The sequence below is a fragment of the Acomys russatus genome, chromosome 10 (assembly GCF_903995435.1).
Source record: "Acomys russatus chromosome 10, mAcoRus1.1, whole genome shotgun sequence".
NCBI lineage: Eukaryota > Metazoa > Chordata > Mammalia > Rodentia > Muridae > Acomys > Acomys russatus.
In genome coordinates this window covers 76,631,325-76,654,024 of record NC_067146.1, presented here as the reverse complement: position 1 = coordinate 76,654,024, position 22,700 = coordinate 76,631,325, and the positions used below count along the sequence as shown (strand labels likewise).

At 39.1% G+C, this 22,700-nt stretch overlaps 1 protein-coding gene across 1 annotated transcript in view; it reads left to right on the top strand.

Annotated features, from left to right (window-relative positions):
- The window catches only part of Cntnap2 (contactin associated protein 2), a 2,113,217-nt gene that overhangs the window by 574,578 nt on the left and 1,515,939 nt on the right, over positions 1-22,700 (top strand). The window lies entirely within an intron of this gene.

Sequence of the window (22,700 nt, the reverse complement as noted above, 5' to 3'; positions counted from 1 at the left end):
TTAGCCTTGCTCCTCAGACTGGGAAGCAGATATTCGATGTTAATATGGGACCTTCTCAAGAGAGTTAAGGAATGAGTACAAATTAGAATGTACCTTTCTCAAATTCAGACTCAGAGGCTTAAGTAAACATGTCAGCTTTGGGAAAGCAGTGAAGTTGTTTCCCGAGGCTGCACCCGTCTCTCTGGTGTCATGGTCATGAATAAACGCGTCTCATTTGTTTCCGTGGCTGCGGCTCTATTTCTTATTGAGAGATGCTCTGCCATGTCTTATGAGCTGCATAAACTCTGGTCACACAGAACCCAAAGAATTAGCTGTCTTCTTTTCCTCCCTACATCTGATTATGTTGTCTTCTCAAGGCTCGTGCTCTCATCCCATCTGGAATTTATTCTCTGGGAATCCCTCTGTGGGACCTTACAATTCCAGACTGCCTATATGTCATGACTTTGCTCTCACATTTATTCTCTCATTTCTTTGTAAATAAATTGGTAATTGTTAGCAATTGTTCTCCAGATGAGAGATGGGGAATTCTCTACTTAGCTCTCCAAGCTCAGCCGGCTATGTACTTTCAGCCTCTTTCTTACCACTTCTCCATGTGCCCCTAGCCAATTAATCAAAATTTCATTTTACAGCCTCTGATTAGCCTCATTTCTGGGCTGTTTCTTGGTTGTTTTTCATTCTACATGTCCACAGGAGGCAGAAGTCTGCCTTCTCACTATGCTAACATCCCAAGACACAGGAGGTTATGTGTGTGTGTGTGTGTGTGTGTGTGTGTGTGTGTGTGTGTGTGTGTGTGTGCAGAACAAGACATATGAAACAATGGGGCTGAAGGAATGATCTTTGAAGGGATGAGGGATGAGAGGATGGAGGATGTAGTTTAGAGGGTGGGAGCTGAGAACAAAAGGGATGTGGGGATGGGCACTGATGCGTTGGAATCTTAGCCTATGAGCCTGTGAGGATGAAAACTGAGAGGATGACAATGAAAAATCAGGACCGAGGAGGGGATGAGAGATGAGGGAGCCGAGTGGATGCTGGGTGTGGATATGCCATCCTGCCTGATGCTTGAGTCTCCAAGCTCTGCTCTCCTACTGGTTCCTCTACAAATGGCTCGCTTTCTGATCCTAGCTTTCTTTCTGATCCTTTCTCCTTAATAGATCATTCTGAACTTGTTTCTGGCCTACTCTTGACTCTAAGACCAGGATTTTTATTCTATACCATCCTCTTCTATAAAGTCTTCACCCTCACAGACACAATGCAGTCTCCTCAGGACTAAAAGTGGTGGTAAAAATAGCTCAACACATTTTCTTTCCTGACTTTAGTTTTATCTGAAGTAAGAGCTAACATCTGTGAATGTGCTAGAGATGACATTCTCTTTTCAAGGAGAGCACTGTGTTTTTGACTTTCCTTAGAATCCAAACACTATTGAATAGTCATATACCAAAGTAAGCATCTTTCTTTAGAATATAATGCCTCCCTTAATAATCAGCCTAGCATGCTTTGGGGCATTTTTTCCAGTGGTCAAATACAAGATCCAGCTGGGTGTGGTGGCGCACGCCTTAAATCTCAGTACTCGGGAGGCAAAGGCAGGCGGATCGCTGTGAGTTCGAGGCCAGCCTGGTCTACAAAGTGAGTCCAGGACAACCAAGGCTACACAGAGAAACTCTGTCTCAAAAAACCAAAAAGAAAGAAAGAAAGAAAGAAAGAAAGAAAGAAAGAAAGAAAGAAAGAAAGCCAGGACCTCATGGAAAGGCCCTGTCTCAAAACAAATACAAGATCCATTTTTTCACAAGAACAGACTGTGAGAGATATAGGGTGTGTGTGTGTGTGTGTGTGTGTGTGTGTGTGTGTGTGTGTGTGTGTGTGTGTGTGTGTGCACGTGCTTTCAAAGACCAGGCATCTGAAAGGGGAAGATAATAAGGTGATTTAAAGAGAAAGGTCCAAATGAGATGGGGAGTAGATAACTATACTTCAAAGTTGCCTTCTTTTCTTAATTTCCTCCATATGAAATTTTTCTGAGTAAATAGAATTCCAACTGATGAGCAAACTTTAGGAGGACAGTGTTCAGTAGTGAAATGTCACAGTGAAAAAGATAAAGTTGAGCAAAATCATATCATGATATATATATGAACCCTTGTTAGTTTGGTCTTAAAAGAAACCAGTGGATATATGAAAGTTTCAGGTCCAACAGATTTAGTTACTATTTCCTAGTTAAGCAAACAGTTTCTTTGACAAAGAAATTACAGGATCTATGACTAACAGAGTTTTTCCATTTTATTATCTTTCTTTTTTCACAGATACACTTATATCATTACACATAAATAAAACAAACCACATATAGCAAGAAAAACCATGAAATAATCAGGAATTATATAAATGTTACATTCATAGTGATTTGGCTATTTGTATTTGGCAAACTTAAAGTAAATATCCTTCCTATCTTGTTGAGTCTAAAATTCTGAATGAAAATCATTATCTATCATATCTCATCTCTATTAACTTAAAACATCGATCTAGATCTAAAAACCCCTAGCCAACTAATCTTAATTATAAGACTAAACTATCTGGTCTTAGACGTCATCAGAGACTTGAGAAGGAATAAAACTTAATTACCTGAGTGAACCAGAAGTGCAGGTTATCAGCTTCCAAAATTAAAAAATGACAGAGACAGTTTGCTGCCTGAACAGTCATCCAAAACTCTCTATAACGTTGGAGCATCATCTTCAGCCTTCTACACCAATGTATCTGACAGACATATTTTTGAGACAGAAACTATTGAGGACTTGCTTACCATGTCTTGACAGAGTTTGGCCATCGACTCTGCCTGCATCCAAGCTTGCCCATTTTTTATGACTAACAATTTTAGTTACAAACATGAAATCCATAGAGTAGGAAACTGTCATCTTAATGACTAATTATAAATAAGTAAACTCTTCTTTTATAGTCAATAATCAAAGCAAATAGATTCAATACCATGTTATACCTTACTCAATAAATATCCCTACAGCATACCCTGTCACAGTAGAAGAAAGCACAGGAAGCTTTGCCCCTTCTTCTTCTGTTACCTCCTGCATGTGGGTAGCAACCAAGTTCAGGTACTTTCAACATGATGAGATGCTTCCCCACTGTCCCATTGCAGCTGACGCTTAGGTGCCTACTATTCTAATTTGCATAGCCAAGGGCCTCCTGTCTCTAGAAAACATCTCTAAGACTGACTTCTACTCATGACTGACAAAAATTTCTTTCTTTAATATGAAGATATAACTGGCACTCAAAACATTAAAACATGATGATCAAGAATTGGAGGCCAGCTGAGGCTTCATAGTGAGACCACATCCTAAAAAAAATTAATAATATATCTAGTATAAACATATGAGGACTCAATAAAGAAACATAGTCAATGGCTTCTCAAGACCTATAGGATCTAATTCACATCTGCAGCATAATGTTTACCAGCCTAGGAAGGTTTAGATAAAGTATAACAGGTATTGAATAAATATTTATTGATAGACTCGATTGGGACCATATGAATAATAATGACTAGACAAATGTGCTTACACAGCATAGCCTCAGCTTCACCTTTCAAACATTCATATTTGTGACTAACACCATTCTCTCTGTTGTCCATTATGGGTACTGCTTGCCTCTGTGCTGAGCATGCAGAGACTAAAGTCCAATCCTGCGGTCAGTTCTAATGGAGTTGCCAGATCATGGCAGAATCAGACACCAAATGAATAAATGCACTAAGTACAGAATTACTAGCTGTCATGATTGCCACCACATAATAGGAATCCATTCTCTGTAAGCAGAGGAGGGATGTTAAATTTAATGCAAGGGGTAACACTTTGAGGAAGACTTCATGTCTGTTTACCCAAAAGGAAGAAGGTTTAGACAGTGAAGGCAGGTTTGCTCTTGTTTTTATTGCATTTGGCAATGATCTTTTTCCTTTACAGTCTAATATTATTTTGAACTCTGTGAGGATATCACACAGGACCATATTTACTCTGTGTACTGTGCTTAAAACTTCTAGAATGTTCTTTCCTGACATTTTCCATGCAGTCATTTAAAATATCAATGTGTTGCACTGACCTCACAGTCACTGTTTCCTGGCACAGCTCAGCTGGCCTCCAGGATAAGCTCTCTGAAGCACAACCTATTCCCCTAGGACCCATTCTTTGGGCCACTGTGTCACGGAACACACCTGGGAGAGATGATCGCTTCAGATACCAGGGACATTTTCCCTGATGTCCTTTCAAAAGATACATGTAACCAAAAATCTAAACTAGTTCAATGAGTATGTGCTGGACTGAACGTCAGGAACTAAGGGTCATTGAACATGTGTCTTTTCCATCTTTAACAGGAAGTTATCCCCATTCAATTCCCTTTCCTTAAACATTGGTAACAAAACACTTGGAATTGTATCCTTAACTGACAATGTTCAAAGACAAATCAAAATTATTTCTAGATAGAAAAATCGTACTTCTTGCCCTAAACTTTCATTTCATTTTTAATATATTAAATACTCTTTTTTTTTGTAATTACTGGAATCCATCCCATTTTCCATTGGGGCAGATTTCATTTTTGCATTGAATTAGCCACCTCCTTACAAATGTGTAAAGCCCTTCAAACTTTCATCCTTTACCAGAACCCACCCACCCCTGAAACACACCCATACACAACACATCTTCCTTTCAGACCTCTTTCCTCTCTTTCCTTGCCACTGCTTTTTATCCCAGGCTTATTCATTCTTCACGAAGCTTCTCCTAAAAGCTTCCCTATCCATGAGGTCTTCCAGAGTCACTAATGACATTACCAACCCACTTCAAATCCTTTCCTTCCTCTCCTGCTTCAGCTTCCATGAAAACAGTAACCATGATCTGGAGTGTTCACTGTTACCCATCACCTTAGTCAGTCATCAATCATCAAGAAAATTGGCGACATCCTTGGCATCTAGCACTATGGTAAATTATCCTAACTATGGTCTATTTTTCAAATTCTATGACTTGAAGGTTATTTCAAAACTGTAGAAAGTAGAAGAAATTAGACATCAGTGAAGATTTAATTAATGAAAGACCACATGAGTAGCATTTTGGTGTGAATATTTTTAGTCAGGTGTTTGCGCTATGAGGATAGATTTTGCAGAAATGATGTCAGATTACTTTAAAATCCTATAACACAAATAGCTGCCAGTTAACTAAACATTCATCTACAGCTTCACTCTTTTTTTAAAATTAGTTTATTTATTCATTTTACATTCTGATCATAGCCCCCTCCCTCCTCTCCTCCTGGTCCCATCTTCCTTCCCCTTTCTCACATACCACCACCCTATTCCTCAGAAAAGAGGAACCCCCACACACACACCCCAGCTCACCAAGTTGCATCAGGAGAGAGCATACCTTCTTTTCCTGTGGCCTAACCAAGGCAGCCCTGTCAGGGTGCAGGGATCAAAAAGCAGGCAACGGAGTCCATGTCAGAGACACTTCCTACTCCCCTTACAAGGGGACCCACATAAAGCTTGACCTGCCCGTTTGGTACATGTGTGTGGGCAGAGCACAGAGAGACCTGTGGAAAAGTGGAGGGATGGATAGAAGGATCTGGAGGTGACAGAAGCCCCACAAAAAGTCCAACAAAGCCAACTAAACAGGAGCCCAAGGGGCATGCAGAGACTGAAGAGCAACAAAGGACCACGCATAGAGTGGACCGAGACCCCTACACCTTCACTCTTACTGACCGTATAGTTCTCCACTTTTAAATTTGTGCCTACTGAGAACATGACCCAACAGCAATGGCCTAAGTCAGAAACACTGAAAGATATTTATCTAGATTAATTTAGCCAATCAAAGACAGAAGGGTGAAATGTGCAGAAATACATCAGAGGATAGATTTCAACTGAAAATACTCTTCTTTGATCACACAATAAAAATTGTCCATCCAAATAAATTGATATTCAAAGAGTACTCAAGAACATTTTCCAATATTGCAATTGGTCTTGGCAATTTCTAACTATTTTTTAAATAAAACTGCTAGCTACCTGGACTCCTTCCAGTGACTTTCTATAGGCCTCTTTTATGGATAGGACATTCTCCACACTTGAGTAGAGAGAGGAAACTGACTCTGACACAAACTCTGTTGCCCCATATTTGATCACTTCCCCTTGGTGGGGAGGCCTTGTGGCATTCAAAGAAAGGATAGACAGGTTACCAAGATGAGACTTAAAAGCCTATGATCATATAGTGGGGGGGGAGGTCCCCCTAGGTCACTGACATAGAGGAAAAGAATAGGGTGAAAGCAGGAGGGAGGGAGGAACGGGTGAATACAAAGGATGGGGTAACAATTGAGATGTAATCTAAACAAATAAAATAAAACAGATTGCTAGGTAGAGATCAGGGAAGGGGCTTAGTGGATAAAGCCCTGACTGCAAAAGTATGGTGACCCAACTCTGAATCTCCAGACCCTACAAAAAGATGGACAGGCAGTACACATATGCAATCCTGTCTCTCCTACAGAGAGATGGGAGAAACCAGATTATCTCCTGCCATCTGAAGGCTACCTATTCTATTTTATGCAGCAAAAACAAGAAACTCCACTTCAAAACGCCTCAAACAAGGCAGAAGATAAACAACATTCAAGGTTTTCCTGTAACATCCTATAACAGTGACACATGAATGTACACACAGGCACAGATATTCAAACACAGCCACATACACACACACATACACACACACACACACACACACACACTCACACTCACAGCCACATACACATGCAGAGGCACACACATACATTGACATAAACACACAATCACACACACACAGAATGGGGATTGGGGGAGGAGGATAGTGATGTAGCTCTGGCTCTTTTAGAGTTTAAAATAAATATTGCCACTATCAAATAATAGGGATTACAGTTTGTGACTGGTTTGAGTAGGGGTTTCATATTTTTAAATACAGCTTCTTTTTAGGATAATGTGATATGAATTAAAATCTTAAAGATAATCCCAGATATGAGAAATCGAAGAAACGAGGTTTTTATGATAGAATTTAGTTATGTAAAATTAGAAGATCAATTTAATGGAGATAAAAGCTTAGCTTACTTTTGAAAAGTCTCACAAATGTACTTCTTCTTGAGTATATATCACAGTTTAGTGAGTAATTTGAAATGGATGCATCTGTTGCTCCATCTGTCAGAAGCACGCTGCAGCTGCTAAATGTCCAGCGGAATTTGAACTATGTCTCCAAGTTATTTGCCCTTGGTACATGCCGACTGGACAATTTCCTATTTGATTTACAGCAGCTAGTTCTGTAAGTGTGCCTGGGTTTTTTAGCTGTACAACATTTGCATTTTCTCTTAACGTAACTATATGACCATCAGAGGGTAAGATAAAATTAGACTGAACCAATCTAGATTTAAAGTTGAAATATTGAATCTTTATGTTGTCATAATCTGTTCTACAGAATGTGTTCAAAGTTTTAAATTGGTAAAGTTCAGAATAATGGTCTTCATTATGGGAAAATGGATGGGGAGTTCTGTGCTAAAGAATAGACATGACTCTATGTGTGTGTGTGTGTGTGTGTGTGTGTGTGTGTGTGTGTGTGTGTGTGTAGTAAAAAAAAGAGCTGTCTTTTAGAAGTAAAATGGAAAAGGTAAATGTATCTTAATATCCAACACTCAATAGTAGATAGATTTCTCAATTTCATATGGATTTATTTTCATACATGGATTGACACAGGCACTAGAGACCTCTTACTTCCTGTCCAGCTCTGATGACAGTGGGCATACAATCTGTTATAGTCGTTATGTCTCCTTTTTCATTTCATATTTTGTTGATTTGGATGGTGTCTCTCTGCCTTTTAGTTAGTTTGGCTAAGGGTTTGTCTAAGACCCAACAAAGAAAGAATTTCAGACCAATTTCCCTTATGAACATTGATACAAAAATATTCTATAAAATGCCCAAAAACTGAATCCAATAACACATAAAAAGTATCATCCACCATAACCAAGTAGGCTTCATGCCAGGCATGCAGAGTTCATTCAAAATATGGAAAGTCATCAATGTATTCCACCATACAAGCAAACTGAAAGAAGAAAAAAAACACATGATCATTTCCTTGGATGCCAGAAAGGCTTTTGATAAAATCTAATACCCATTCATGTTAAAAAGTCTTGGGAGATCAGGGATATAAAGCATGTAACTAAACATAGTAAAGGCAATATACAGCCATCTTCTAGCCAACATCAAACTAAATGGAGAGAAACTTAAAGCAATGCCACTGAAATTAAGGAAATGACAAGGCTGTCCACTCCCTACTTATATCTTAAATATAGTTCTTGAAGGTCTAGCTAGAGCAAAAAGACAACTAAAGGAGATAAAAGGGATACAAATCAGAAAGGAAGAAGTCAAAGTTTCACTGTTGGCAGATGATATGATACCATACATAAGTGATCCCCAAAATTCTACAAGGGAATAGCAGATAAGCACTTTCAGCAACATGACTGGATACAAAATTAACTCAAAAAAGAAAATCAGTAGCACTCCTATATACAAAAAACAAATGGGCTGAGAAAGAAATTAGGGAAATAATACCCTTACCAAGAGTAACAAAAAGCATAAAGAATCTTGGTGCCACTTTAACCAAGCAAGTGAAAGACTATGAAAAAACTTCAATACTTGAAGAAGGAAATTGAGGAACATATCAGGAGATGAAAATATTTCCCATGCTCATAGATCATTAGGGTTAACATAAGAAAAACTGCCATCTTACTAAATGCGATCTACAGATTCAATGCAATTCCAAAAAAAAAAAAAAATCAACTCAATTCCTTACAGAAATTTAAAGAACAATTCTCAACTTCGTATTAAAAATAAACAAAAATCCAGAATAGCTAAAACAATCCTGCACAATAAAAGATCTTCCAGAGGAATCTCCATCCCTGATCTCAAGCTACACTAGACAACAAAAATAATAAAAATTGCTTGGCACTGGCATAAAAACAGACTGTTCAATCAACGGAATTGAATCAAAGACCAAAAAAGTACCTATGGACACTTGTATATTGAATCTAAAACCATACAATGAAAAAAAAGATAGCATCTTCAACAAATGGTACTGGTCTACCTGGGTGTCTACATATAGGAAAATGCAAATAGATCCATATGTATCACCCCTCACTAAATCCCAAGAGGATCAAAGACCTCAACATAACACCAGATACACTAAATCTATTAGAAGAGAAAATGGGGAAGAGCTTTGAACTCATTGGCACGGGAGACAACTTCCTGAATAGAATAACAACAGCTCAGGCTCTAAGATCAACAATTAATAAATGGGACCTTATGAAGCGGAAAGCTCTGTCAAGTAAAGCAAACTATCAACAGATCAAAACGACAGCCCACAGCCTGGGAAAAGACCTTCACTAACCCTACATCTGACAGAGAGCTAATATGCAACATACATAAAGGTCTCAAGAAATTAAACACCAACAAACCAAAGAATCCAATTTTTAAAATGGGGGTACAGAGCTAAACATAGAATTCTCAAATAGGAGCATAGAAGCACTTAAAGAAATGCTCAATGTCCTTAGTCATCAGGGAAATGGAAATCCACCATACACCTATCAGAATGGCTAAGATAAAAAACTCAGGTGACAGCACATGCTGGCAAGGTTGTGGATAAAGAGGAACACTCCTCCATGGCTGCAGAAGTGCTGACTTTTACAACCACTTTGGAAATAAATCTGATACTATTTCAGAAACTTGGGAACAGTTCTACCCCAAGACCCAGCTATACCACTTCTGGACATATACACAAATGATGCTCCACCATACAGTAAAGACATTTGTTCAACTATGTTCATCGTAGCTTTATTGGTAACAGGCAGAAACTGGAAGCACCCAGATGTCCCTCAACTGAACAATGAATAAAAAACTGCAGTATATCTACACAGTGGGATACTACTTAGCTACTAAAAGCAAGGACAGAATGCAATTTGCAGGCAAATAAATGGGACTTGAAAAGATCATCCTTCGTGAGGTAACCAAGACCCAGTAAGACATGCATGGAATACACTCACTTATAAGTGAATATTAGCCACGTAAGGAAAATCATACTACAATCCACAGATCTAAAGAAGGGAATAACAAAGACCCTGGGTAGGATGCTTTATTCTTATTCAGAGGGACAGTTATAATAGACACTGGAAGTGGTTGAAGAGAGGGAACAGGACAGGAGCTTACCATAGAGGTACTTTGAAAGACAAAGACGCCAACCAGCAGAGGATGGAAGCACATACCAAGACTCACAGCTAAATTTCGGACAGAATGCAGGGTGTCCTATGAAAGAGTCAGGGGATAGAAGGACCCAGAGGGGATAAGAGCTCTACAAGAAGACCAACAAAGCCACAAATCTAGGCCCAGGGGCACCAGCAGAGACTGATTTACCAAACAGGGATCATGCATGGAGAAGACCTAGGCCCCCTGCTCAGACGTAGCCAATAGGCAGTTCATCCTCCATGTGCGTCTCGTAGTAATGGGAGCAGGGACTGTCTCTGACATAGACTCTGTTGCCAGCTCTTTGATCATTTCCTCCTGGCTAGGTGGCCTTGCAAGGCCACAGAGGAAGAGAACTCCATCATGCCTGATGAGACTTGATAGACTGGAGTCAGTTGAAAGGGCAGGAAGGCTCCCCTTTCTGATGACTAGAAGAGGAGGGTGGGGGAAGAGTGAGAAAGGGTAGGACCAGGAAGAGACAAGGGAGGGAACTAAGATCTGGATGTGAAGTGAATAAATTTTAAAAATAAATTTATATTTTAAAAAATCAGTTACAGTCCCCATTCTCACAGCAAGAGAACAAAACTATGAGTTTGACAGCAAGTGAGAACATTTCAGATTTCAATAAAACCATAAGCAATGTGAGACAGTGTGGTATTATAGTAAGTACAGACTAGGAAGCTTGAACATGCAAGTTGAGTTGATGACTATAGAAAAAGGGGTCAGCGAAGAGGTGGTTCTTGACCTGGCATCAGAAAAGAGACCAGGCATTGCAGACCCAATGAAGACGTTCTAGCTGGGAAGGATAGAAAAAAAGACCAAGGGTACTATAGAAAGAGAAAAACAACAACAACAACAACAACAACAAACAACAACAACAAAAACCTAAAGTTCAGACTCCTAGAAGAAGAAGGAAATAAAACATTCCAAGAGTTATTGCAGGGCCTTAGTAGAGACTGCATTTCATATTCATCACGAAGGGAGACTAGCAGGAGGTTCTTCAGTAATGCCTTAATCTGGTCTTCATTTATAAAAGGTCCATTTGGCAACTGTGAGGAGAATACATTATAAAGAGATAACGATCAAAGCAGGAAGTAAGTACCCAATAAATATGTATTGAATGGACAAATGGGATGACACTCATGTACTTTCCTGAGCTGCACAGCTATTAAATGGTTGGTTATGCATGGGTCTCTTTGAGAACACCTATTCAAAACTATTAGAATCTTTTTGTGTTGAAAGAGGTGGGTCTTACGTGGCATGGTAAGTGTTGAAATTGATGTGATGTTATTATAAAGGACATTATCTTAAGTCAGATCAAATTTGGGTGTGGGAAGAACTTAATCTGTTAGTTTTACCCTTATTAGGGCATCAGCATAGCTCCCAAACCCAGTACAACAGATATGAATAGTAATTTAAGTGAGTCAAGAGACAGCATATCCTTGAGATGTCCTTAAAAGCATAGGATTTATAGCCAAATATAAGTAAGGCTATGTTTTGACTCTAATATTCTGTATCATAAGCTTTGTCTTAGGATAGTAATAGCACCTATCTCAACCAATTACAATCATCTTTTAAAAATCCATTAAAAAAAAAAAAAAAAGAGCCGGACATTGTGGCACATGCCTTTAATTCCAGCACTTGGGAGGCAGAGGCAGGTGGATCATTGTGAGTTCGAGGCCAGCCTCATCTGCAAAGTCTAGGACGGCCAAGATTACACAGAGAAACCTTGTCTTGAAAAACAAAAACAAAAGCAAAATCCATTCAAAATATCAGTTAATATTTTTTTCCATGGTAGTACTCCTTAAATAATTGATATTACTGGTTTCTGTTAATCTATGGATTTGGGCTTAATGATTTCTACCGAATGGTAGAATGGAAGGATAATACAATAGACAAATACATTGTCCTAATTGTCAATGATGAGATTGAAATAGAAAAGGCTGTCTCATTCAAGTTTTTGATTACTAGAATGCATATGACATCTCATTGATCTTTACTGTCCTGAATAAAAAAACTCAACAAAAATAAGTAACTGTGGAGTGCTTGACTCTAAATGTGATGCCTATATCACATTCCTCTCATTGATCATTTAAAAAGAGGCAGCAGAAAGATAGTAGGAAGCAGAAGAAGTTGATGGAGAGTGTGATGAGTTAGTGTTTTCTAAAAATTACACGGCTATTGTATGCAAGAATTGAAAGTAGCGTGGGACCAGAATAAAATGAAGCAATCATAATTCCATTGCCGATATGGAAAGAGCTCACATCATCCCGACTCTAGCAGAGATGCTATTGGCAGTCGATACTCATGAGGAAATGGAGAGTCTGTTTTCTTCAGGGATAAGGCCCTGAGTTTGTTGTCCTTGCTCCAGTGGATAGCCCATGCCTATGAGCATAGACACAACAGGCATTGGGTTCCGAGGGCTTTAAAAAATTATTTGAGGTGGAAGAGGAGTGTGAAGTGTCTAGGAAAAAGTGGAAGGAGGCAGAAATAGTGAATATTATCACAATTCACTCTATTCATGCATAAAACTGTCAAAATAATATACATTAAAGCCAAATTAATAACTATGTGGAGTTAGCTCTGCATGGTAATAAATAGGAAAGAGTCACTGAAAATAAAAAGAAAGAAGGAAGTGGATTCTTATTTAACAGGAATTTTCAATGCATGAAAAGCATATGCCTTCAGTTTCTAATTATAGTTCTACTAAATAAGCAAATGACATAACCACCATTGAACTCTCTTTATGGTCTTTGTCTCTCTGATTTAGTTTTCTGCTGTGCTTTGTAAAACACACCCATTGTTTATTATTAGTAATAATAATAATAATATTGTTGTTGTTGTTGTTGTTGTTATTAGTATTATTTGTATGTATGTGTATGTTATTTAGGATCACTATTGTTGTGATGAAACACCATGACCAAAAATACTTGGGGAGGAAAGTGTTTATTTTGCTCACAATTCCATATAACAGTTCATCATTAGAAACAAGGAGGACAGGCACTTATGAACCTGGAGGCAGGAACTCATGCAGAAGCCATGGAGTGCTGCCTCCTGGCTTGCTTCCCATGCTTTATTAACCCTGCTTTCTTGTAGAACCCAGGACTATAAGCCCATGGATTTCCTTATCCTCAATGGACTGGTCTTTCTCCTCTTGAGTTGCCAATTAGGAAAATGACCCAGAGGCTTGCCTCTACTACACAGACATTTTTTTAATTGATGTCCCTCCTCTTTGATGACTCCAGATTGTATCAAGTTGAGATAAAACTAACCAGCAGAGTATATATGCCTGTAAGAGTTTATGTAAACCACATGTATGAACCATCCCATGGCTGATAGAATGTGGTATCAAATCTCCTGAAACAGGATTTACAAGGGATTGTGAATTGACATGTGTGATATCTTTTGCATGAGCCACAAGTGTGTATCATTGCTGAGCCATGTCTTCATGTCCTAAATTTTATTCTTACATAGACTTTATTGAAAACTAATTCTCAGTCAAGTTTTATATTTTAATAATGATTGTCATTTGTATTTTCAGTACAAAGAATTTATTTTTTTTGTTTTTGTTTTTATTTTATTTTTTTAATTTTTAATTTTTTTATTAATTTATTCTTGTTACATCTCAATGTTTTTCCCATCCCTTGTATCCTCACATTCTTCCCCCCCCCCCCATTTTCCCATTATTCCCCTCCCCTATGACTGTTCCTGAGGGGGATTACCTCCCCCTGTATTTGCTCATAGGGTATCAAGTCTCTTCTTGGCAACCTGCTGTCCTTCCTCTGAGTGCCACTAGGTTTCCCCTCCAGGGGAAATGTGAGGCACCAGAGTACGTGAGAAAGTCATATCCCACTCTCCACTCAACTGTGGAGAATGTTCTGACCGTTGGCTAGATCTGGGTAGGGGCTTAAAGTTTACCGCCTGTATTGTCCTTGGCTGCATACTAGCCCAAGGGGCATGTCCCACGAAAGCCTTTACTTACCAGGAAACTGGGACAGAGGGGAGAACATCCTATTGGGACTCTAAATGAGAGAAGCATGGGAGAATAGCAAAGGAGAAGGATCCAGAGGGTCCTAGAAACCTACAAGTAGAACATTATGATAGGCAGATTTGGGCCCAGGGGTCACGCTCAAACTAATGTACAAAGAATTTAACTATCTCATGTAGAATGTAATGCAAATAACAAAAGTAGTCTGGGTACTTAGGAAATGCATTAAAATGCAGCAAAATCTTCATGATAATTTATGTGATAAATCACTCAGTCAAAATGGACCTAGAACCCAGTCTGTAAATTATTTTTGTGATAATGAAGAGAAACATATGTATTCTATCTAGCACGTGCATATTTCAGATGTTTATAAATGCATATATGTAAGCATAAGTGTCTGCTTTATTAAAAGTGACCTGTGAACATGGGTACCTATGCGTGAAGATAATCCATGAAATTTAATGTTGTGGTAATGACAATATTTATCAGCATTGTGTGAATTATTATACAAGAGCAAAAAAGTTGATATTATTTCCAGTGACAAAAGTAGACCAGAAGAGGGATGCTGGGGCAAATCTGTAAAGGAGGGAAAGGCAAGAGGTGCTAGTAATACATGGGCAAGAGCAGAGTGAAGAGAGTGCGATGATGGCTCCCTGAGGGACAGCAAGTGTTCTAATACCCCTATCCTATATTTTGCCTATTTGCCTTTTAAATTCTTGTGAATAAAACAAAAACAAAACAAATCAAATAAACATAGCACTGATTAAACACTGGAAAAGGCCCATTTAGAAAGTGGAAATGTAAAGGAGACAGTGTGTTATCATGGGCTGAAACAAGTTCCTCAATTCATGTAGCCAGAAATGAAGACCCAAGAGCCATGTTCTCTCCATTCCTGTGGTAGGTAATATTGGTAAAATGTTAACTAATGCCATCTTCATTGCCCTGACTGGTTGTGTTCCTCAGTGTACTAATGCTGTAAGGAGACAACCATCACCATGGTAACTCTGATAAAAGAAAGTATTCAATTGTGCCTGGCTTACAGTTTCAGAAGTTTAATCCTAGACTCATCATGGCGGTAAGACACAGCACTTAAGCAGACATAGTGCTGCTGACTTGCTTGAGCTTTTCAATTCCACAGCCCTCCCCCAGTGACACACTAGCTCCAACAAGGCCTCACCTCTTTTTTTTTTTTTTTTAATTTATTCTTGTTACATCTCAATGTTTATCCCATCCCTTGTATCCTTTCATTCTTCCCTCCCCCCCATTTTCCCATTATTCCCCTCTCCTATAACTGTTCCTGAGTGGGATTACCTCCCCCTGTATATGCTCATAGGGTATCAAGTCTCTTCTTGGCCTCACCTCTTAATGCCTATCAAGTAACTCCACTCTCTAATGGCTAAGCATTCGCATTCAAATACATGAATTTAAGGAGACCATTCCTATTCAAATTACAATGCTAGTCTAGGAAAATACTTACCTCATTATGTTAAACAAACAAACAAACAAAAAGCACCAGTGTGTATAATTATCTCACTGTTTAAAGTTAATCATAGAAGTACTGAACTAAGGGCCTAGAGAGATGGTTTAGTAGTTAAAAGAAAGTATTGCTTCTGCCTCACATTTGACCATGTCCCCTGGAGGGGGAGACCTGGTGGCACTCAGAGGAAGGATAGCAGGTTACCAAGAAGAGACTTGATACCCTATGAGCATATACAGGGGGAGGAAATCCCCCTCAGGAACAGTCATAGGGGAGGGGAAAAATGGGAAAATGGGTGGGGGGGGGAAGAATGGGAGGATACAAGGGATGGGATAAACATTGAGATGTAACAAGAATAAATTAATAAAAAAAAAGAAAAGAAAGAAAAGAAAGTATTGCTCTTGTTTAGGACCTGAGTCCAGTTCTCAGACCTACATTGGGTAGCTCCCAACTGCCTGTTAATCCAGCTCCAGAGGATAGGATGCCCTCTTCAGGCCTCTACAGACACCTACAGTCACATGCACATAAAAAAAAAAAAAAAAAAAAAACAGGACTGTTTAATTCTCAGGCCCATTTCTCAATTGGATTATTTGGTTTGGTGGTGTTTAATTTCTTGAGTTCTTTATAAAGTTTGGATATTAGACCTTTGTCAGATGTAGGGTTGGTGAAGATCTTTTCCCAATCTCTAGGCTGTCGCTTTGTTCTGTTGACAGTGTCTCCTGCCTTACAGAAGCTTCTCAGCCTCATGAGGTCCCATTTATTAATTGTTGACCTTAATGCCTGGGCTGTTGGTATTCTGTTCAGGAAGTTGTCTCCTGTGCCAATGTGTTGCAGGCTTTTCTCCACTTTTTCTTCTAACTGATTTAGTGTCTCTGGTTTTATGTTGAGGTCTTTAATCCACTTGGACTTGAGTTTTGTGCATAGTGACAAGTATGGGTCTAAATGCATTTTTCTACATGTAGAAATCCAGCTAGACCAGCACCATTTGTTGAAGATGCTATCCTTTTTCCCTTGAATAGAGTTGGCTTCTTTGTCAAAAAATCAGGTGACTATATGTGTGTGGATTCATATCTAGGTCTTTGATTCAATTCCACTGATCTACCAGCCTATTGCTATGCTAGTACCATGCTATTTTAATTACTATTGCTCTATAGTACAGCTTGACCCCCATAATATTTGACCACGTCCCCTGATGGGGAGACCTGGTGACACACAGAGGAAGGGTAGCAGGCTACCAAGAAGAGACTTGATACCCTATGAGCATATACAGGGGGAGGAGGTCCCCCTCAGTCACAGTCATAGAGGAAGGGAGTAAGGGGAAAATGGGAGGGAGAGAGGAATCGGAGGATACAAGGGATGGGATAACAATTGAGATGTAATATGAATAAATTAATAAATATATTAAAACTGAAAAAAATAAATCTACCTTTCTTTTAAAATTCATTGAAATAAAACAATATTAACTTTGTTCTAAAACCTACATGTTTTGCAGATTAAATTTTTATACGAATTAGCCTTTGGGTGTGATTATACACTACAAAAAAGTTCTTGGGCCAATAAGAGGGTTTCACAAGGACACAGAGAATGGATGAGCTAAGTGTGTTTTGTATTATAATAGAGCGCTAAAGTTAGCAAGGTTTTGAGGTGAGTAAACAATGCCTGGTGAAATAACATGTGTCAAGAAAGTAAGACAAAATATCGAGCTGCAGAATGTGCCACAGTGAAATATGTGTGCAACCAGCTGTTTATGGAATAAAAATATGGAATAAAATTAGCAGGTATGTCAGAGCTATGAAGAAATCTACCTCCCTCCTTCACTCCCTCCCTCTTTTTCTTCTTTTTTCCTCTCTCACTTTCTTTCATCAAAAAACAAACAAGATTAAAACAAAGATGTTTAGACATGTAGATAAAATCCACACTAGATCCTGCCCAAGTCTACTTATAAAAAATTTAATGCTACTAATAGTTTATAAAGAATATCTTTGAAAAGCTGTATCAATCATAGTGATTACTAAGGAAACACCTAGGCCACAGCTTCGGTTTTCTTTTCATCCAAATCCTGAAAATCAGTCAATTAGAAATTGCACTTGATTTGCCCCTGCCATTTCCCACTCTCTTTGTAGTAATGAGTCTAGATAAATATATCAGCCAAAACTACAGCAAATAGCAATGAAGACACAGGAAGCATTAGGCAAATGTGTGTAAGTGTAAATTCTCAGGTTGGTGAATGAGAAGAAAGCACAGACAGAATCAGAAACCTTGTGCAGAATGTAATCCTGAGGCCCTGAGAAAGAGTGCAGAGCCTGACATGAGCCTCCAAGACAGCAGAACCCAACAGAACCACAATCCTCCCGAGAAGATCAGGAAGCAATGTCAGCACACGGATCATTGTGGAATTCAAGACGTTTCTGATCTTATAGAGCAAGGCAGGAGCTGGTGATGGGAGGTAAAATACAAACTATCAAGAGACTGAGCCAAGAATTTTTCAACGTCTCCTAACTGGGGAGGAGTTGTCATAAAGCCCTATGTAGAATAACAGAGTAGATTCTGAGACTGTTGTATCTTTATCCTCAGAACTTAGAGACTGAATGCATGCACGCAGGGCACATGAAGAATGCAGGAAGATGGTTTCCAATGAGACCATACCTCTCCAAGTGTCTTTCTTCCTTCCATACCAACGAGGGACTCACCATTCAGAAAAGCCTGCCTCTTTCTAGTGTCCTGTTCCTTTTTCTTTTTGTTTGTTTGTTTGTTTTTGTTTTTTGAAACAGGGTTTCTCTGTGTAGCCTTGGCTGTCCTGGACTCTCTTTGTAGACCAGGCTGGCCTCGAACTCACAGCAATCCTCCAGCCTCTGCTTCCCGAGTGCTGGGATTACAGGCATGCGTCACCACACTGGATTTCTCTAACTTTTCCCTGTAACTCTTGGTAGTAGAGAGCATGCACGGACACTATCTCTTAGGTGAAAGGGAGCAGCTACTTCCAGTCTATCTGCTAGCTCTTTCTGTTGTTATTTCAGTTTGAGTTAGTGCTGTATTCTTCACAGCTAGTCTGCCTTCCTGATTGACTGAAACTGTATGAAAATAAAACTCAGGGCCCATCTGCTCCTCTAGTTTTCATCCAAGGTTTCCTGGAAGGAAGGAACCCTGGAGTTGAAATATTTGCAATGCCTGTCTGACTATAGAACTAAGGTGCATGCTCTCACATGAAGGGCAGCTCTAGATTATCCCAGATCTCCTGCTGCCTCCCTTTACTGTACTAAGATGCTCACCTTCTTCAGGACTTTGCCTGATGTCCTGGTGTTTTCATAACTACGATATCTAAGTACATACTGTAGCCGAACAGGCAAACCAAGCATTTAGAAGCTGCCATCTGTCTTAATCATTATTGCAGTCAGAATAAAAACACAGTTCATCATAACGAGCAGTATGGCAACATATACAGGCCTGGAGTGAAACTATTGCAATCAACGGGGAATTGTTACGCCCACTGTAGCCTCTGATAATGTTTAAGCTGTTTCCTTTTTCTTCACTTCTTTCCACCTATCCACAGTTTCCCAGTTCTTCAGACTTTATTTATTCTGGACAATATAATTGTCCCCTAATCATTCCTCTTCTGATTATCTGCAGTGTGGATGACACTAGTCAGACAGTGAGCATTTCAGCTTTATGAGCATATGGTCTGTACAGGAGCTCTCTGCGGTTGTGGAACCAGCCATGGATGCTGAAACTACATAAAGCTGTGTCCTCATAACCCTTCATAGGGATTAAAACTCAGGTTTGACTTGGTGTGTGGGTCAGTGTTCTATACTAGAAATTCTCAATATTTTCTGAGCTTCACAGAAACTTAGCTAAATTGCCTATTTATTATGTTGGACATTAGGAAAGGGGTGAATTGACATATTCGTGGCCACACACTTCTGATAGAGCCAAGTCTGAAAGACCACTCACCTCTACATCTCTCGGGACTGAATATGTCCTATTCAATGCTGAGTTATATTGTTAATATTATAATTTTGTTCCATTTTTAGTCATTGTATATAGGCTCGTCTACTGTGCATTTATGGGAAAATAAGGTAAATAGATATTATTGCTTGAAATGTTTACAACTACATAATGCAGGAAATAAGACATCAAAAAATATTTGTGATTAGCGTTATCTAGAAGAAAACATGATAAATGCAATATTTTATTTAATGCTACAGTTGTGTATTGTGTTTGAACTAAGAAAAGGGCCGGCTGGTCGAGGTGCACTCCTTTAATCCCAGCACATAGGAGGCAGAGGCAGGCAGATCTCTGTGGGTTCAAGACCAACCTGGTCTACAAAGCAAGTCCAGACAGTTAGGGCTATTACACAGAGAAACCCTGTCTCAGAAACAAACAAACAAACAAGCAACAAAAAAGAAATAAAACAAGAAAAATGTGACTTTTCCAAAGCTTAAATTGTGAGTGTTCTATATTTACCATTTACAAAACATAATTGATATGTAAATTCTTATTATTCTTGCTATAATTTTCATAATTGGAATAATATTCCATGGTTTTTAAATTTTATTTTTAATTTTAAATGTATTTTAATTGATTTCCAAATTAATAAAATTGTTACAAAAATCAGTTTTTAGATCGTAAAAGTATAGTCTCATTTAAGTTGCATTAACTAAGAGATCATTAAGGAATTCATATTTATGCATTTATATTTTTGCCAATGGAACTATATGTAGAGTTATTAAATACTTTGTTTTAGGAAATATGCCACTTATTGTTGTCAGGTATATGAAGGCTTAGACTGAAAAAGATCCTCCAATGGGGTGCTGTTGATTTTTCTTGTCTTCTTCTGATCAATAGAGACTCTGATGTCTCTTGATCAAAGATACTTTCCTTGACACAGCAGCCTAGACTAGCAGCTGCCCTCTCCCCATTGTGTGCCTGACCTCCTCCCTACTCAGTATTAGTCACCAACTCCAACTATGAACTGAACTTACTCATATTGGTCTGATTTGTGCCATGGTGTCCTAGGTCCATAAGAGACAAATGCTGCCCCCCTCGTCTTCCGCTCCTCTGCAGTGCTGGTCACAGCACCCTGCCTGAGGCCAGCTTCCAGGCTTGCACTGACATGCCTTGGCTATTGGCACGTTTCTACAGGATGAGAGTACCAGCAGCAACACTCTTCTTGGTTACCTGCGGGAACCATGCCAAAATTGATTTCAAATTAGATTCGAAGAATTAAAAAGAGAGAGAGAGAGAGAGAGAGAGAGAGAGAGAGAGAGAGAGAGAGAGAGAGAGAGAGAGAGAGAGAATGCATCTCTGCCTTCTCACAGCTAAATGTAATAGTTTACTTAGTATAGATAGTATAGATTTGTGAACTGGTCTCTTTCAACACATATTTCATGTTCATCTTTTCTTTCTCTTACCGTGAATTTTCTGGAGACTCTAATCATACACAGCAGTCAGAGTTCCCAGAGGATTCTAGAGAATAACAAAGAACAATAAGAAAACACGTTATGAGGACACATTTGTTCACTTTAGCTTCGACTCTTTAAACAGTTGAACGGTGAAGTCCTAGATGACGTTTCAGTCCTCACTGCCTGCAGGGATTTAAAACATCACTTCAGTGAGATCCCAACAAAACTACTTATTCTCTCTATTGTTAAAGCCTTTACTCTGTTTATAAACAGGAGACATGAAAACCTTTCAGAAATGTCTTGTTCAATTCCCCATCTTATTAAACCAAACCCTAGGCAATGTGGGCATTTGTTAGGAGTTAAAGACCATCTTTTTGAAAATAAGTTTTCCTTTTATTTTGCTGTTCTCCCATGCGTCTCTCATTTAGAGTCCCAATAGGATGCCTTCCCCTCTGTTCCAGTTTCCTGGTAAGTGAAGGCTTTTGTGGGACATGCCCCTTGGGCTAGTATGCTGATATAAGTGAGTATATACCATTTGATTCTTTCTGCTTCTGGTTTAACTCACTCATTATGATCATTTCTAGCTCAATCCATTTATCCACAAATTTTGGGAATTCCTTGTTTTTAATAGCTGAGTAGTATTCCATAGTGTATATGTACCACAGTTTCTTTATCCACTCTTCTATTGAGGGACACTTAGGCTGTTTCCATGTTCTGGCTATTATGAATAAGGCTGCTATGAACATGGTTGAGCAAATTTTCTTGTTGTGTGCTGGAGCATCTTCTGGGTATATTCCAAGGAGTGGAATAGCTGGGTCTTGAGGAAGCCCTATTCCCATTTTTCTGAGATAGCACCAGATAGATTTCCAAAGTGGCCGTACAGGCAGTAAATTTTAAACCCCTTCCCAGATCTAGCCAATGGTCAGAATATTCTCCACAGTTGAGTGGAGAGTGTGATACGACTTTCTCACGTACTCTGGTGCCTCACATTTGACCATGTCCCCTGGAGGGGGAGACCTGGTGGCACTCAGAGGAAGGACAGCAAGTAGCCAAGAAGAGACTTGATACCCTATGAGAATATATAGGGGGAGGTAATCCCCCTCAGGAACAGTCATAGGGGAGGGGAATAATGGGAAAATGGGGGGGGGGAGGAATGGGAGGATACAAGGGATGGGATAAACATTGAGATGTAACAAGAATAAATTAATTAAAAAAAAAAAACTAAAAAAAAAAAAAAAAAGAAAATAAGTTTTCCACCATCTTATAGTTTAGCTCTCAAACACAAGGTTAACTATTAGATAAGCCACAAAACACTTCCTTTCCATAGGATAGCAGCTTGGTGGGAGAGAAAAGCAGCTAAGCCACGCAATGAGTGAAAGCATGTTGGTGCTGAGTACTGAGAAGGACCGTAAGGCAGGATTAGAGTGCTGAAGAGATGGCAGGTGGGCAGCCATGCCAGTCCTGGGCATGCAAAGCCACAGAGGTTAAAAAAAAAAAAAAAAGAGGGGTGAGACAGGGAACATTTGGAATAACAAATGAGAACTCTCCTCCCAGGGCATGTCTTGCCACTGAGAA